General features: G+C 50.7%; 1 protein-coding gene across 1 annotated transcript in view; it reads right to left on the bottom strand.

Moving 5' to 3' along the window:
* The window catches only part of LOC119395040 (angiotensin-converting enzyme), a 168,648-nt gene that overhangs the window by 88,806 nt on the left and 62,223 nt on the right, over positions 1 to 17,619 (bottom strand). The window lies entirely within an intron of this gene.

Raw genomic sequence — 17,619 nt, 5'->3', positions numbered from 1 at the left:
AAGGAGGAGAGTCGCGCATGCGTAGTGTGAGTGCGGACCAAACGCTGCGTGCGGATGACCACGCCGCGTTACATACCCCCGAGCAAAAGATACTTCGCATCTAAAACACTATCTTAAGTCAGGCAATGAGCGGAGTTAGTTTTTTCAGATCGTCACTGGTGCCACGGCGCGCAGGTTCGTGTAAAAACGTGATTGCCCTGACACTAAGGTCAAAGCCTTATATGCACGGAGGACGTAAAAAACTTGGGAGGGAGCAGTACGTCACGCAGCCAGCCTTGACATGCGAACGCTTCGTGAAGTCGGTAGTAGTGTCGTCCCAAGACGTGACTTCTTTTTGCATCGAGTCCACGCAAGAAATGCCGGGACTTTGGGGTTTGGTGCCCGGTAATTTTTATTCGTAGCGCGATTGTTCGACCGGCTCGCGGAGGAGGTTTGAAAACAAAACAAAAGCGGAAGTACTTCTCGAATATACCGTGCGTTCTGACGTTTTGATCGCGTGCTCTGATGTTTTCACAGGCTGCTCCCTGCTAATCTTTTTCCTCCCTTCGTGCTTATATACGACTCCTGAGGCGAGGTATCCGACGTCCGTCGTCACGGCATACCCAGTCACGTGAGAGCAAGAGCACGAACGACACACTTAGTCACGCGACAACGGCGCAGTATATATGCGTCATGGAAACATTTTCCCAAAGGCGGCGGCGCCGGCGTGTGCAAAGAGGGGAGAGGGAAAGTGGAAAGGGGAAATAGGAGAGGGGAAGGGGAGAGGGGGAAATGGGAGAGGGGATGTGGAGATATACATACTTATACATATACGGTGCTTGACGGCGGCGACGGCGACGGCAAAAATCAGCCGAGACTGTCCATATAATTGCTGTCGCAATAAAAAAAGTGCCATGTGTACGCAGATGGCCGTTACCAGGCGCCCGACGGGGTTACTGGATAAAGAAGGGGCTCTAAGGAGCAGTTTGTGTGATCGACCATGAAAGTACCCCAGAAGAAGCTGGAGAAGCCCGCGAAATGCTACTAAACGCGTCAAACGGCGGGAACAAAGGTTGCGAATGCCTGTCGCTGACCACACGATGACTTCGAAATACCGAAGCGAAATATATGCACGTCCAAATCTAAAATGCATCGGCGCGAAAGCTTTCGCCTTCATGTCTTCTAAACGATGGTGTAATACACCCCGTAGAATTTTATGCAAGACAGCTAGGGGTGAAACATCTTGCGTCAAGGATATATATGTATGTGTGTGTGTGCGCGTGTGCAAGTATTTAGAAATATTAGGCGTCTGGCAGTGACCCTCGCGCGTCGGCGTTCGTGTGCCCTCCATGGTGTATTCCTGTTTCGCGCTGCCAAAGCCGATCACAGAGGCCACGTAGAATGAAGCGCGTGGTTGAGATCTGCTCCGCCACCTGCCGCAACGATCCCAGCTGCTCACAAAAGAGCGTCTGCTCTTCCAGTGAACTCATTCAATTTTCATTAATTATCGTGACAGTTAATTGGCTCTTAAGTAATCTTATGGTCCCATATAATATGTATCCAATATTAACTTGATCCAGAACCGTCGATTTCTGAATATTTGGTAAACCGGCCTAGCGCTCGACCGGAAGTGCTTAGAAGAGGAACAAGTGTGTCACTGTAGTCAGAATTCTTCAATCACACCAGTTGCGAAACTGCGTTCCAAAACCCGGACATTCTCATCGCCGATTCTGCGGGGGACCTGCAAATTGTCGCGCCATCTGGGAGCAGGAATACAGAGCACTAAATCGCTGCGGCGCCGCGTCTGAGTGCACTTCTCGCAAGCTGGCGTCGTCACGAGCGTTTATTAGTTCATTTTTTATTGCGATAGCAATTATATGGACAGTCTCGGCTGGATTTTGCCGTCGCCGCCGTCATGCACCGTATATGTATAAGTATGTATATATATATATAAAAGCCCCAAAGAAAAAATTCAGAAAAATGCTTCCGAAGCGCGGAATCGAACCAGGGACCTCTTGTTCCGCAGCGAGCAGCGCTATCCACAACGCCACGAAACGCAGATCCTCCGCGTAGCTAACGGCGAGCGTTATATACACACCCTTTAGCGCTCGATGGACTCGGAGACAACAGGCGATAATAAGCGTTTCTTCATTACCACGAGATGGCGCTAGGAGCCCGACGGGCGCATTTAAATGTCGTCGGCGAGCTCGCTCGCTTCTTCTTATAGACGTCAGACTCTGGAGTTTCCAAGATGTGTGGCGCCACCTGTCGGAGAAGTATTGAGTAGTGCATAGACCGACTCTCTCGCACAGTTTGCTATGGGACCAGGTGCAACTAGCGTGTGCGAAACAACGATTGAGCTTAATATCGCGTGTGTTTGCGCATTTAGCGCTCAGAACGAGAGCTGTGAATTGCTCTCCGCTAGTCGGACGCGCCACCGAACCGTCGTGAAGTGCTTGCTGGATCACTCGCCTGAACGACGGCGAAAACAGCAGCAGACGAGAGCCCTCCGCACGCTACGAAGAAACTCCGCAAAAGACGCACTGTTGCGTTGTGAATTGCCACGGACGTAAAAGACTGAATAACAAGGTTCAGTTTTACCGATTTCCATAGTTGTCCTACAAAGAAGAAAGGCGAGAGCGCAGGATACGGGCCGTTGCGAGCGTGTTGGGTAAGCGAAGTACCGGCGTTCTCCACAGCCGGTGGCATGAATGTGTGGCTCTGCTGTTGTTTTGCGTAGCCCTGATGCAAAACCGTGGTAACCTTAACTATGAAGCTCAGCAGAGGCTCTGACCGCGGTGCTTGTCGTGTAACACGAAGTGAGCAGCTAGAGGCAGACTGGAGACGCGTGATACGCACACCGCGACGAGTTGGTCGTCACAACACAGCATCGCGGACGTATGTACGTTTTGAAGGCTCAGAGTTCTGGTGCTAACTAGCTAACACCAGGTGCGTCATACAAGTAAATCGCAGAATGTTGGTCGTGACCCCCTTCAGGTTTTTTTCGCCCGTGTCCTCCGCGGTTGCCGTAGCTGTCTCGGAGGCCACGGTTTTGCCTTTGGTTGTACCCCGCGAAAGTGGACACGCACGTATCCCCATTTGCAGTACATGCAAACGGAAGACGACCATCAAGAGACCATTTGAGGATGCGTAATAAAACACTCCAATGCACAGGAAGCGAGAGATGAATTAAGGGAGAATGCAACTGAAAAGGCGAAAATCGCCGGAGCCATTCGCCCCTGATGAACCGAGTTTTGTACCACTGATCGTAAGATGCATAGCTAAGTAAATTGATCGTGTATGTAGGTACTTTATCGCTGTGACATACGTATATACCCGATTTTAACGCATTTAGGCTCTAGAGAACGGATGTCGGAGGGCTTGCCTCGAACTCTGTGTCGTGTGATGCTCGCTTGTACTTGCGAGTTGCAGCGCGCGGGAATAACTAAAACTTATTTTGCATTGTACTCGCAGTTCGCTTTGATCAACTTCCTTTGTTTCTGAAGCGTGGATTGGCGGAAGAAGCTTTCCAGGTCCTTGATTTTCAGGAAACCGCGCCTCGACACCAACGAAAGAGGAGGGTTATATTGCGGCCTATGCACATTCGCTTGCGGGCGGCTCTCCTTGCACTACCCAGTTAGTGCCAGGGCTACGATGAGGGCGCTGGTGGCGGTGTTTTTCGCAGCGCCGCCTGGGCAGAGTCTGACGTCTATATTTGCGCATGGGAGAAGCTTGCGCTTCCGCTGTCTGCTCCCGCGGTTTTCTCGTGGTGAGGGGAAGAGGGATGTTTCACGCTTTCACCGTGATGTCCGCGCTCATGTTATGGAGCGTACGGAAGTCACTCGATGACTCGATCTCAAGGAACGCCGCTAAACGAACAAACAGATGATGAGCGCGAACTATCAAGTGTCACAGCTCGACACTTGAAGCACGCTAGTTTCCTTCGCTGCTTCGGCCGCCTTTGCAACAGAAGCGATGTGCAAACTGAGAGTATCCATTGGCGAGCCTCACTTCGTATTAGTTCCTTGCTATCGCATTCATTGCTTCGCCCTTGCGGCGAAACTGTCACCTTTTTTTTTTGGTCAACAAATGACGCGACAGTCAGCAGATCCCCGTGATTTCGGCCAATGACGTGTCCGGATTTTGATACATGGGGCCTATGGGGAGTTTCGCAACTCGCGTGATTGAAAAACACGTAAAAACCCGACGTTTCGGAACCAGCTCGGTTCCTTCCTCAGGGGGGACTGCGGCGGCTTGGCAGCGGCCTCTTTAAGGCACTCTCGCGGCGGCTAACGACCCCACGCATTACCGAGGAGCGTAGCCCATGCGCATACACCAGGGGGAGAGTTCCGAGTGAACGGTTGATATTTTGAGTGGTCCTCTGTATATGCCACGACTCCAGTAGTAACCTCCTCCTCCACTTGGTTTCACTTTCGAGGATGGCGGTTCCGTTGAAGTCTATTCTGTGGTCAAACGTCTCTGCGTGCTCGGCGACGGCGCTGCGTTCTTTGTTGAGTTTACGGACGTCGTTGACGTGTTGCCTAATCCGTTCGGGAAAGTTTTTGGTCTCGCCGATGTATGACGAGGGGCAGTCGGCACACGGTATTTTGTAAACGACGCCGGGCGCCCTGTCTTTTGTGGGTCGGTCTTTCGGGCGGGGAAGGAAGCGGCCCAGCGTGCATGAAGGCACGTGCGCGATGTGCACGCCTTCTTTCCTAAAAATCCGAGCCAACGCCTCGCTGGCTCCCTGGACGTATGGGACCGACACGCGTTTTGGAGAGCTGTTCGTCAATGCTGGCTGGGAGTCGCGTAAAGGCCCGAACACACGTACGCGTTGCAGCGCGTCAACGCGTGACTTTTTGACGCGGCGTCGCGTCCTCTCCCTGTGGAGAGGGAGGGCGCGCAGCTTCGCGTAGCCACGCGCCCTCTCTCCCCATAGGGAGAGGGCGCGACGCCGCGTCAAAAAGTCACGCGTTGACGCGCTGCAACGCGTACGTGTGTTCGGGCCTTAACCTCTTTTTCTCTGCGCGGCGGGCGACGGATCGAATGAAATTTCTGGGATAACCGTTTTTTCTGAGGTCCGCAATTACGCGGGCCTCTTCTTTCCGGCGTTCCGTGTCAGTGGAACATATCTTTTTGGCTCTCTGAAGTAATGTGGACACAACGGAGGCCTTGTGGGTGGAGGGATGGGACGAATCGTATTGAAGGTACCGGCCGGTGTGCGTCGGCTTCCTGTAAACGGAGAACTCCAAGTCACTGCCCCTTCTTGCCACCTGGACGTCGAGAAAGGGGAGGGTGCGGTCGCGTTCACACTCGACCGTGAACTGTATGGCTGTGTGAACGGAATTTAGGTGCAGTCTGAAGTTTTCAATTTCAGATGTCTTCACGACACAAAAGCAATCGTTCACGTAGCGAAGAAAGAGCTTGGGTCGCGGCGAGAAGGAGCCAAGTGCTTCCCTTTCTATATGTTCCATGGTCAGGTTTGCCATTGTGACGGAGATGGAGGCTCGCATTGCGGTTCCACTGTTTTGCCTGAAGATTGTTCCTTTGTAGGAAAAATACGTGCTGGACAGGCAGAATTCCAGTAGGCGGCAGAGTTCGTCAACAGTGAGTGGGGTCCTTTGACTCAAGCCATCGTCACCCTCAAGAGCAGCACGGGCACAGGATACAGATAAGGGTACCGGCACATTGGTGAACAAAGATACGACGTCGAACGAGACCAGGCTCTCGTCTTCGTCGATGCTCACCTCTGATGCTAGCTGCACGAAATGGCTGGAGTCGCGGACATGAGTTGGGGTATTCCGGGTGAGAGGGGCGATGATTCGGTGCAGGAAGCTTGAAAGGGCTCGGCATGGAGAGGAAGTGAAGTCGACGATCGGTCGGAGGGGGGCGCCAGGCTTGTGAATTTTGGGTAGTCCGCAGAAACCCGGTGCGGAGCCGTTGCGGCAGATTAGACTTAGGTAGAGTGCTTTTAATTGTGGGTGGTGCTTGAAAATTTCGGAGAGTAGCTTGTTTAGCTGAGTCTGAGTTTGCTTCGTCGGATCCTTTTTTAGCTGCGTATATGCGTCACCCTCTGAAAGGGCCGAAATCTTCCGGTCATAGTCCCGGCTGTCCAACACCACCGTTGAGTTGCCCTTGTCAGCGGGGAGGATGACAATGCTCTGATCTTGTCGGAGTTCCCGAAGGGCTTTGCTCTCTTCTGCGGTCAAGTTCTTTTTCCCTTGTGACGGCAATTTCGAAAGGATTCCAATTGATTTTAGTCTAATTTCTTCTCTGGCGCTTGGCCTCACACTCTGGACGGCTTCCTCTACAGCCGCGACGACTTTCGATAAACGGGGCGTCGTTGACACCGGGTTTCCGCACCGGGTTTCTACGGACTACCCAAAATTCACAAGCCTGGCGCCCCCCTCCGACCGATCGTCGACTTCACTTCCTCTCCATGCCGAGCCCTTTCAAGCTTCCTGCACCGAATCATCGCCCCTCTCACCCGGAATACCCCAACTCATGTCCGCGACTCCAGCCATTTCGTGCAGCTAGCATCAGAGGTGAGCATCGACGAAGACGAGAGCCTGGTCTCGTTCGACGTCGTATCTTTGTTCACCAATGTGCCGGTACCCTTATCTGTATCCTGTGCCCGTGCTGCTCTTGAGGGTGACGATGGCTTGAGTCAAAGGACCCCACTCACTGTTGACGAACTCTGCCGCCTACTGGAATTCTGCCTGTCCAGCACGTATTTTTCCTACAAAGGAACAATCTTCAGGCAAAACAGTGGAACCGCAATGGGAGCCTCCATCTCCGTCACAATGGCAAACCTGACCATGGAACATATAGAAAGGGAAGCACTTGGCTCCTTCTCGCCGCGACCCAAGCTCTTTCTTCGCTACGTGGACGATTGCTTTTGTGTCGTGAAGACATCTGAAATTGAAAACTTCAGACTGCACCTAAATTCCGTTCACCCAGCCATACAGTTCACGGTCGAGTGTGAACGCGACCGCACCCTCCCCTTTCTCGACGTCCAGGTGGCAAGAAGGGGCAGTGACTTGGAGTTCTCCGTTTACAGGAAGCCGACGCACACCGGCCGGTACCTTCAATACGATTCGTCCCATCCCTCCACCCACAAGGCCTCCGTTGTGTCCACATTACTTCAGAGAGCCAAAAAGATATGTTCCACTGACACGGAACGCCGAAAAGAAGAGGCCCGCGTAATTGCGGACCTCAGAAAAAACGGTTATCCCAGAAATTTCATTCGATCCGTCGCCCGCCGCGCAGAGAAAAAGAGGTTACGCGACTCCCAGCCAGCATTGACGAACAACTCTCCAAAACGCGTGTCGGTCCCATACGTCCAGGGAGCCAGCGAGGCGTTGGCTCGGATTTTTAGGAAAGAAGGCGTGCACATCGCGCACGTGCCTTCATGCACGCTGGGCCGCTTCCTTCCCCGCCCGAAAGACCGACCAACAAAAGACAGGGCGCCCGGCGTCGTTTACAAAATACCGTGTGCCGACTGCCCCTCGTCATACATCGGCGAGACCAAAAACTTTCCCGAACGGATTAGGCAACACGTCAACGACGTCCGTAAACTCAACAAAGAACGCAGCGCCGTCGAAGAGCACGCAGAGACGTTTGACCACAGAATAGACTTCAACGGAACCGCCATCCTCGAAAGTGAAACCAAGTGGAGGAGGAGGTTACTACTGGAGTCGTGGCATATACAGAGGACCACTCAAAATATCAACCGTTCACTCGGAACTCTCCCCCCGGTGTATGCGCATGGGCTACGCTCCTCGGTAATGCGTGGGGTCGTTAACCGCCGCGAGAGTGCCTTAAAGAGGCCGCTGCCAAGCCGCCGCAGTTCCCCCTGAGGAAGGAACCGAGCTGGTTCCGAAACGTCGGGTTTTTACGTGTCTTCGTAACTTTGGTTGGAGAATAAATATCAGTTATCTCAGTTTACTTACCCAACCAGACAGACTTCTGTCTAATGTTTACCTTCAATTGAAAAACACTGACTATATTTGCTCTTTCCACTAAAAAATGGGTATAACTTAGAGCACACACTGCTTTACCATAGGATAGCTGTAGGCTCCTCTCCCTGAAAAAAAAAAGGAAAAAAAAATATGAGGAAGAAGGAGTTCAAACTAGGGGGTTTTTCGAAAAAACGTCGACGATTTAGAGCAGGGTTCTCAAACCCACCTCAGCTAGCGGGCCGCAGTGAAGGAGGTAGGAGCAGGGAAGAGGGCGAAACGTCGGCTATAACGTTGCCATTTGAAAGACGGCCTTTCTTATATATCATATATGGGTCATTCCATGCAACTGCATAACAAGCATGCAAAATTTAGCTATAACAGTTTTCCGGTATGTCGATGATTACCTAATAATAATGAACGACTCCCACTAGGACTCGAACTGCTGGCGAGATATTGTCGATTTATGTAAAGGAAGGGCTCGGCCTAAAGTTGACGTCTGAGCGCATGAGCGAGGAATGCATCCAGTTTCTCGACCTGTGTCTCATGTTCTCTCCCACACATGTGTGTTGGAAATACGCCCCAAGGTCTGTCAAACCACTGTAAAATAATACCTCGGGCCACACTAAGCTGGTAAAACATGCTATATAATGACGTCATGTTATCGCTCGGCGCTGAGTAAATCCCGTCCTAACATGATGTGCGACAGCCTTAACTCGCAGGCTACAAAACTGAGCATGGCTGGCTTTCCAGAGGAAAGGCTTTCCGTACGCTGCAGAAAAGCTGGCACGGGACATAAAGAAGGGCGCAAGAAGGGTGGAACATGGCTGTCCTCCCCTACGTGCATCAGGGGCGTCGTCAGAAATTTTTTTTCGGTGGGGGGGCACTAGAACCCCTTAACATAGAAAGTAGCGACACTCCTCCGGCGCTTTCCTTCTCTCTATCCTCTCCCAACAGGCCGAGTCTCCTCTCCCAACCTGCCACCGTGCGGCCGCCGGCCCTATGTGTTGGCTGGTAGGTGATAGCGATTCTGCTAGCTGATAACGCCGGCGAAAAATGATCACACTAGAAAAAAAATATGGTTCGCGCGCGTTTCTCGGGCAACGGAACGAGCGGCGCTCCGGAAAGCACCGAGACGAGAGGCGGGAAAGGAGGGCGCGAGGCGTGGCGGCTCGGTTAAAAGAAAGACGGTACTTTCCAAAAAATACCCAGACTTTAGGGGGCACGGGCCCGGTGTGCCACCCCCTGGCTACGCCACTGATGTGCATGGCTTGACCCATTGCACAAAGAAGGTCACCTCTCGCTACAATGTTCAAGTTTTAATTTCTGCCCCTATAAGCCGGGTGAGCTTTGTGCGAAGGTCGACCGGCATATCGCGAGGAGCAGAAGAAGAAGAAGAAGAAGAAGAAGAAGAAGATGTTTAATGACAAGAAGGAGGAGAGGTCAGCCTGGAAAGCGGGTTTCTAGCCTGCTACTCTTCACTGGGGTAAGGGGAAAGAAAGAGAAAGAGGGAGCTGTGATGATGGGTGACTATGGTATGGCACAATGAGTCACTGTACACACTGTCTTGCACGGGGACAGGACACGCGCGATAGTCTTTATACCGCACACGCTCTAAAGACGAGCATCTAAACCTGTATTGCTGAGAAATCTCAATAGGCACTTTAAACTTCGTTGGGCCTGGTCTGCATGTTCCCAGGCACCCAAAAGCTTCTCCTCCGAAAAAGGTCGGGAGTCCAGACGATCTACGACGCACTTAGGTAATTGTCTTTCGGTCACGTATTGAGGACACACGCACAGGATGTGCCTCAGACGTGTGACACACACGGCGCAGTTAGGGTTTCGCTCCTGCCCAATCTTGCAAAGGTATCTTCGTGTATATGCAACACCCAGCCGCAATCTATGTAGTAATGTTTCCTGGTCTCTTCTTAACCGCAATGGAAGCCGAAAAGTACGACCAGAGTCAAGTCTGTAGGTCTCCGACACAGGAACGTGGCTATCATATCCGACACGCCAATAAGTACAGTCGCAATCCTTTCAAGAGTGAACACAGGAGCGCGTGGCTTTCTGTACTACAGGCGCCGCGAGGCGACACGTCACAGTATCTGCGTGCGTGCGCGAGGAGGGTGGCTTCCCTTCGCGCGTATCACGTCACCGAGTGCTAGTATGTCGCCTGCTAGCTGTTTTTCAGCCTCGGTGGTGATCGTATTATGACGGCAACTAAAATTTGGATGCTTTCTGTTGAAACGGCGTGCTTCTAATGCTTGGCGCTCCACTTCGTTTTCATTTTTTAACACGAATATGTTTTATGCCGGGGTAGACCACGGCTCCACTGACGCATTTCCGTCACGGATATGACGTTTTAAAATATACACTAACAGATTGCAGAGAAAAAAACTAGAAGAAAAAGTTCCGTTGCCGGGAGTCGAATCTACAAACCACTCGGACACAGAGCGTACGTTCTTCAGGTTACTAACGGCGAGCTATTTACATACACCATTTACCTTTCACGGTACTCGGAGCTCAGTGGCTTCAGCGTGTTCTTGTTCTCACTAGCGAGATGGCGCGAATAGCGCCATCTCTCAGAAAGCATATCAGAAAGCAACAGCTGGTGCCAGAAAAAGAGGAACTATGCCAAGTGATTCCACCATTTCAGAGCTTCAACCAGTTAAATCGTGGTGGTACGAAAAACAAACAAGAACAGCTACATATGCCGCGCGCTTCCTGCAACACTGACCGATGTGTGTGAACAGACGCTGTCGTTCAAGTATATAGTCGTAGTGTCGACTCTCAACTTGAGCGAATGTGAAAGGCGTGAAAAATGGCGCGGCCTGTTGTCAGTTGCTTGAGCAAGTCGTTTGTATTTGTCGACGGATTGTTGTAGCCTCAGTATCTGGCTCCTCAGGTATCTTTCTTTTCTCTTCCATTTGCCCTTTTCAGTAGTGAGCAAAGTATAGAGGCCCAATGGCTGTCGACCTGGACGCTTTTGTCGCATGGGGCAGCCTGCGCAGCCTTGTGCACTCATCTATTGTGACACTGTACATAATGATTGTCGGTCGTTTCGCTGGTAGCGCATGTGGTGTCCATAGGCTCCGATTCTTCAGCTTCTGGACCTAATGTCAGCGCTGCATACACATGGCGGCGATCGCGAGGCAGCGTTGCTACTGGTACTACATCCATTGGTTGACTGTTCGGACGCAACACGGTCACGTTTAGGGATACTTGACATGCTTGGTTCAGTTGTCACCTTGGGCTGCAAACGTGAAGGGTAGTCTTGAAAGACTGACGCTACTGCATCCTTCTTAACCCGCCGCTTCTTATATTCTATGAAATCTTCGCCTCGTAAACGACGGCTGCATATTCTAGCGTAGTTTGAAGATGCATTTGGAGACCAATTATCCCGCCTAATTACTATAAGCCACCTCTACCGAACACCAGCGGCAGCTGGAATTTCATGGAACGACAGCCGAACAATGTATTAAGGCGAAAGCCTTAGATGCCTCATGAAACGCGAATATTGACCGTCGGCGGCGTCAGCACGAGTGATTCAAAAAGTAATTACGTGATGACGTCATCATATGACGTCATAGATCATAAAATTTTGTGACATCATCGTGACGTCATATCACGTGACGTCGTCATATTACATCTTCGCTTGGTCAAAATGGGCCGATCGTGGAGGCAGTGCATGCCTCCGCTGATGTGCAGAAAGCTTGCACTGCCTCCGATTTTTGAGGCTGTAAGAAAACCACGTTAGGCGCAGAAATATTTCGGAGGGAGGCAGGGAATGTTCAAATACATTGACTGGAAGAAAAAGAATAAGATGGCTTTCGCCTTTCAGTCGTCTTAGATGAATGTATAAGGAACCCTGTGAGATATTTTTTTCTTTATCAAGAAAGGGAAATAAAAAAAGACAATCGTGATTTCTTTCATTTCCATTTGCAGAGTGGTACACAACAGTATGAAAACTTGAAAGCGCGAACGACGAAGACGAAACACAAACAACAGGACTTGCGCTTAACTTGCAACTGGCGTTTATTGGAAACGAACATCGTGATATACCCCGCATCAAGCTCATGCATATGCACTCGTCATCCCACAAAAGCGCAACACTTCAGTTGCTATAGGCAACAAAGTTCATATCTTGGCAGCGGTAAAATGTGGCAACGTGAGATTACTGTACAGTCACCTCGATAAAAGATCTTATCGCCGTATCAGAAACCGCTGTCGCCGACAAGCCCACGACCGCGAGAGAATGAAGTGTCTTTTGTGGGATGACGAGTGCATATGCATGAGCTTGATGCGGGGTATATCACGACGTTCGTTTCCAATAAACGCCAGTTGCAAGTTAAGCGCAAGTCCTGTTGTTTGTGTTTCGTCTTCATCGTTCGCGCTTTCAAGTTTTCACTAATGATGGACCAACTCGCCCAAACCAAGGTATTGTTACAACAGTATGACATACAAAGGCATTGGGGCCGTTGCAATAGACTGAAATAGAAAATAAAACGCGAATACTATCAAACTCGAGTGCAAGTATCGAACCGGCAGCACGGACTGACAGACTGCCTGCGGAATACGTACAGCGGGGATGGAAGGACACGCGAAAATGCGGCATCTGCATTCTTTGCTGTTTCGCATTTATTAACGCGGTATTAACGCGGTAGCGTTAGAGAGCTCGTGTCGCAGAAATTCCGCTGTCGGCGTCGGCACCGTTGGTTGTGAGCGAAAAATCATCCGTGAGCGAAAAATCGAGAAAGTAGCAAATAAAATAAACGATAAAATCTTCGGTCCCAATGAGGATCGAACCCATGCCGTTCGCGTGGCAAGCAGGCATCTTACCACAAAGCCACGATGTTGCTTGCAGCTACTTCGGCCAAAAACACTACATAAATGCCATGTAGTAGGCGTCTCCTTAACGCATTTTGTTCGGCAGGTGTCACGACGAAAACGAGCCCATACGGTAGGCGCATTCGCGAGGCCATCAAACTACGTCGAAAAACGCCGGGATAGTGCAGCCATCGCCGCTAAATACACACACGAACTTTCAAACAGCTCTAAAAATGGACAACTATGTCCATCTAGAGGAAAACATATCAAGCCAACGCAGCAAACGCTAGATAATGTGCTGCCATCTGTGAGGCATTGTGAGAAATATGTCTCGACTTTTCATGGCATCCGAGAGGGCCGGCGCGCGGCGTATATCTTGGAGGCCATGCGACTCTTGCTTTAGATCGAAAGCCTGTAAAATTCGCGCGCGTGCGTGCGTGTGTGAGTGTAACAATACACATTAATAAGAATGCACTTAGTGGTTGAAGTGCGCACTAGGGGCCGGATTTCGCTATCGCGTTCAACTCTTAAAGGCGAAGCTTAAGGGTCCCCCAATTTTTTCAAGTGGTGATAGCCTGGTTGATTGATGAAAAGACGACGCCATCCACGACACAATAAAAGACCATCTAGCATTTTTTTTATCGCGACCACGGTTAGAGCGTGATGAAAACAGCGCGCCGCTATGTTCGCGTTTCTTTCCATCCCCCGGTTCCTGTGAAAGCTTGCAACAAGCACAAATGCAATTTAACTCGGATGCAAACACGAATTCGTGAGCTTCGTGATACGCGCGGCCATTCAGCGCCAGCTTCCCGTAGTCTACTTGCACAGCGCCACCACGCGGTAGCGGCGAGCGGACGCGGAGCGCGCGCTCGACGGCCCGAGGAGAGCGTTCGCCCCACTGATCTCCACTAAATGGAGCACGGCCGGTCTGGAGGCGCGCGCTCGCTCCTTCATTTACGGCCTGCGCACGGGGGGCTGTTGCTACCTATGGCCGCAATTTCGTGGGGGCGCTCCGAGCCAACTGCTCCTAGAGTTACTGTATATGCTACCTTTAGGTAGCAGAGTTGCGCATCTGTCTTCCAACGCCGCTAGCAACCATGCATTGCGGAGAAGCTGCCGCTTGGGCCATTTTTTTTTAACACGAAAGTGTTTTATGCCGGGGTCCACCAAGACTTCAATGACGTATTTCCGTCACGGAAATGACGTCGAAAAAATATACACAATCAGATGGCAAAGAAAAAAAGGTACCGTCAACAGGCATCGAACCCACGACCGCTCGGTCCGCAACAACAGATGCCGGGCACGCTATCCACTGCGCCACGGTCACAGACTGTAGAGGCTTTACGAACGCGCCTTTTATATCTACCACTCTCCCGGTCGGCTGGATGGTGTTGACCTCTGGGAGTGGTAAGGTAAAGTAATTCGTCATTGCTGTGGCCTCCGCGACTAGAACCTGCAACGCCTTTACGCGTCCGTCCCATTCGGCGCGTTTTCAATAAAAGTTGAATTTTCTCAATGCCTTAACACACCGCGAGGTGGCGACCTTTGCCCAAGCGTCGTAAAAGCGTCGGCCTCGCTCAGCATCACGCTAATACAAACCAAAAATAGCTCTGCGACGCACGCCTGCCTCACCTGGCTGTAACAGCGCGTTCCATGCTCACGCTCTCGCCCCGAGAAAAAATCGCGGCCGGGCTACCGGGACGGCACGACGCGCTTTGCGTTTCCCTCTAGTCCGGCCGTGGTGTTCAATCACATTTTAACATGCCGCGGGATGGCGACCAAGTTGTGCGTCCAATATGCGACGCTCTTCTGGCTATCACACCTCGTTCTCTGATTACGCTTTCACCGTTAACTACTACAGCTACCACAAGGGTTTGTTTAATCATTTAACATGGACGTTAGTCGTCGGGATGGAGACGTACCACCAATCATCAAAGTGGGTGCATACACGTTAAACGGCGCCGTTAGCTGCCAGACATCAATATACAATGTGCAAACTCTCCTATATCAATGTACAGTAAGGATTCAGTTACCTCTGTAAGGGCACGCTTTACTTTCGTGCTATTCCGATTCCTATGACGGAGGGATCAACCGTGTTTTTTATTTCTCGCCGCCGCCGCTGCAGCGAACTGAATAACCACTAGCCATCGAGAGCCGATGTTTATCGCCGGTCTTCGACACGCCAGACATGTTAATCGGCGACATGGTAGGCATGTCGCCTGCAAAAACGAAGTGCGACTTCACCGCATAGCTGTGGTTGCTAGCCAGACCTATGCGCAACTCTGCTACCTAAAGGTAGCATATACAGTGACTCTAACTGCTCCTAGAGTCACTGTATATGCTACCTTTAGGTAGCAGAGTTGCGCATAGGTCTGGCTAGCAACCACAGCTATGCGGTGAAGTCGCACTTCGTTTTTGCAGGCGACATGCCTACCATGTCGCCGATTAACATGTCTGGCGTGTCGAAGACCGGCGATAAACATCGGCTCTCGATGGCTAGTGGTTATTCAGTTCGCTGCAGCGGCGGCGGCGAGAAATAAAAAAAATGGCCCAAGCGGCAGCTTCTCCGCAATGCATGGTTGCTAGCGGCGTTGGAAGACAGATGCGCAACTCTGCTACCTAAAGGTAGCATATACAGTAACTCTAACTGCTCCCTAACTCACTCCCGGCCGTTGCGGAGCCTAGCACGCGCAGGGAGTGCTCGGCTTCCGACTTATCGTGGCGCTTTCTGAAGTTACTCTATATGGTATTCATGGTACCAATGCGATAGAAACATGGTAGCAGGTATATATGATGACTCTCGTAAATTCCGCTTTATAGAAGTGGTGGCGCAGGCCGCTCAAAAGCCCGCTTCTGTTGCTCGGCAAAGCATTGACGCGGTTATAACACAGCGCCTTGTTTTTTTTTTTTTTTAGGTTTCTGTAACTTCGAGAATAAGTAAGAGGATGAACATTGCATTTGGTTGAGGAAACGGTTTAATCATGGTTTAGGAAATGTTTATTTCAAATGTATGTGCCGGCCGTCGCTGTACTTGAAAATAACAAAATTGCACATTTTTTGTTGGAGGCATCTTAATTCGTGCTTTAATATTGAAACAAATACTTCAAAAAAGTGAAAGTCACTGCATAATGGGGACGGCCACGCTGCAGACGAAGAGGAAACATAAAAAACTTTCAGAGAATCCTTTCAATGGGAGACAGAATGTTTTCCTTGGTACTACAACAATATGCGAATGGAGAACTGAAAAAAATTACTGCTGGTAAATTACTGTAGTGACGATCACAGTTTAAAGGAGTCAAGTCTGTCACAGCCTGATATGCTTCCGCGAGGGCTTTTGAATAAAACCGGAAGGCCTGTCATTCTGATCTGTTAACTTTTTTGTGTAGTTATTAAGAAGAATCCGGAGAAACTTCTCGGAAATAATATGAGCCAGCACTCTCGCGTGACTCTTGTCCACACCTTCCGGACAGTCCAGAAGTGGCGAATCTTCAAGGTATGGCTCAACAGTCAATTGCAGAGTCTCGAGGATTTTCGTTCGAGGAAGATATTTGACTGCTTTCTCGAGGAACGTCACAATTGTGTCCAGCATTGATAGTAACTCCGGCTTTGGGTAGTGTAGATCATAGGCTTCTTGCTGACGGAGAAGATGATACAAAGGACTGCTCGTTTTGTTTGTCGTCACTAGCATGGCACATGTTTCGCAACCGACATCAGTGATGAGTTTAGCAATGTAACCACCTACATAGACCAAGCTTGAATAGGCAACAGAGTTCGGTGGTTTGCGAGGAGGTTCTCGCAGAGCTTCAAGTTCCTCAATAACATCTTCCGGAATAGACAGCGCCGCTTCTTCAATGTTTTCGTCGCGAATGCCCATGTCTTTTGAAGGTAGCGCCTTTTCCTTGACAATGTGGGTCAAAACAGCTGTGACGGCTCTTGCGTCTAGCGCGTCATTGCCCCCGCACATCGCCCTCAATTTTCCAAACAATGCCTCTATAGGATCACTGTTAAATTTCTTCGTGAGCACATAGTTTACTCCTTTTCTCAGAAAAAAATCGGACTGTCTCCACTGTGGACTTTGTGGTGAAAAGCAGGGCAGCTGTACGTCTCGTCTGTAAAGTTTCCATCGCAAGCGGCGACAGAAGAATCCTGGATGCGCTTAATGTAGCCTGAAAATTCATTTTCCAGCCACAGCAATCTAAGCACACGGGCATCAGGTATTTTCGCCTCCATCGAATATAAGGTGGTCGGGTCTTAAAAAATATTGTTGTTGCTAGTGGCGCTGCGTGTGCGTCTTCTATTGCCGAGTGCCGAGAAAGGCAGACTGTACCCACACGCACCTGTACTTCCTTCACCGCTTCCTACAAACGGAAGAAGTAATTAGCACGAGAAATTGGCCGGGCACAGCTGGTTTACAACACGAAGCGCATGCGGCGAAACGCGCTTTGGGCGGTTGGCTCGCGACGCCCTGACGCGGAGCGCGCCGTCGCGACTGTATAGAAAAAGTTCCATTGTACTCCCGGCGGCTGCTCAGGCCGTAAGGGAAGGAGCGAGCGCGCGCCTCTAGACCGGCCGTGAATGGAGGTCAGTGGTTCGCCCAGGCACTGAAAAATAGAGGAGGCGCTGCTCTGGTGCACGTGGTATTTACTTAAGCATGGTTATGCGTAATACATGTTTCAGTTGTCAGTCACCGCTCGTCTCTAGTTTTTCGCGCTGTTTATTACTATGATTACCACAGGTCATCCCCACAAACGGTACATCAGTTTGTACATCGCACTGCCAACGGAGCCAGATTAACTCGCTGCCGCACACTCGAACCTCATATCGCAACCTCCGTCGTGGCACTGACCACATTCAC

Source organism: Rhipicephalus sanguineus, chromosome 5 (assembly GCF_013339695.2).
Source record: "Rhipicephalus sanguineus isolate Rsan-2018 chromosome 5, BIME_Rsan_1.4, whole genome shotgun sequence".
Taxonomy (NCBI): domain Eukaryota; kingdom Metazoa; phylum Arthropoda; class Arachnida; order Ixodida; family Ixodidae; genus Rhipicephalus; species Rhipicephalus sanguineus.
Note: the sequence above shows the minus strand (reverse complement) of the source record. Positions and strands in the feature narration are given on the sequence as shown.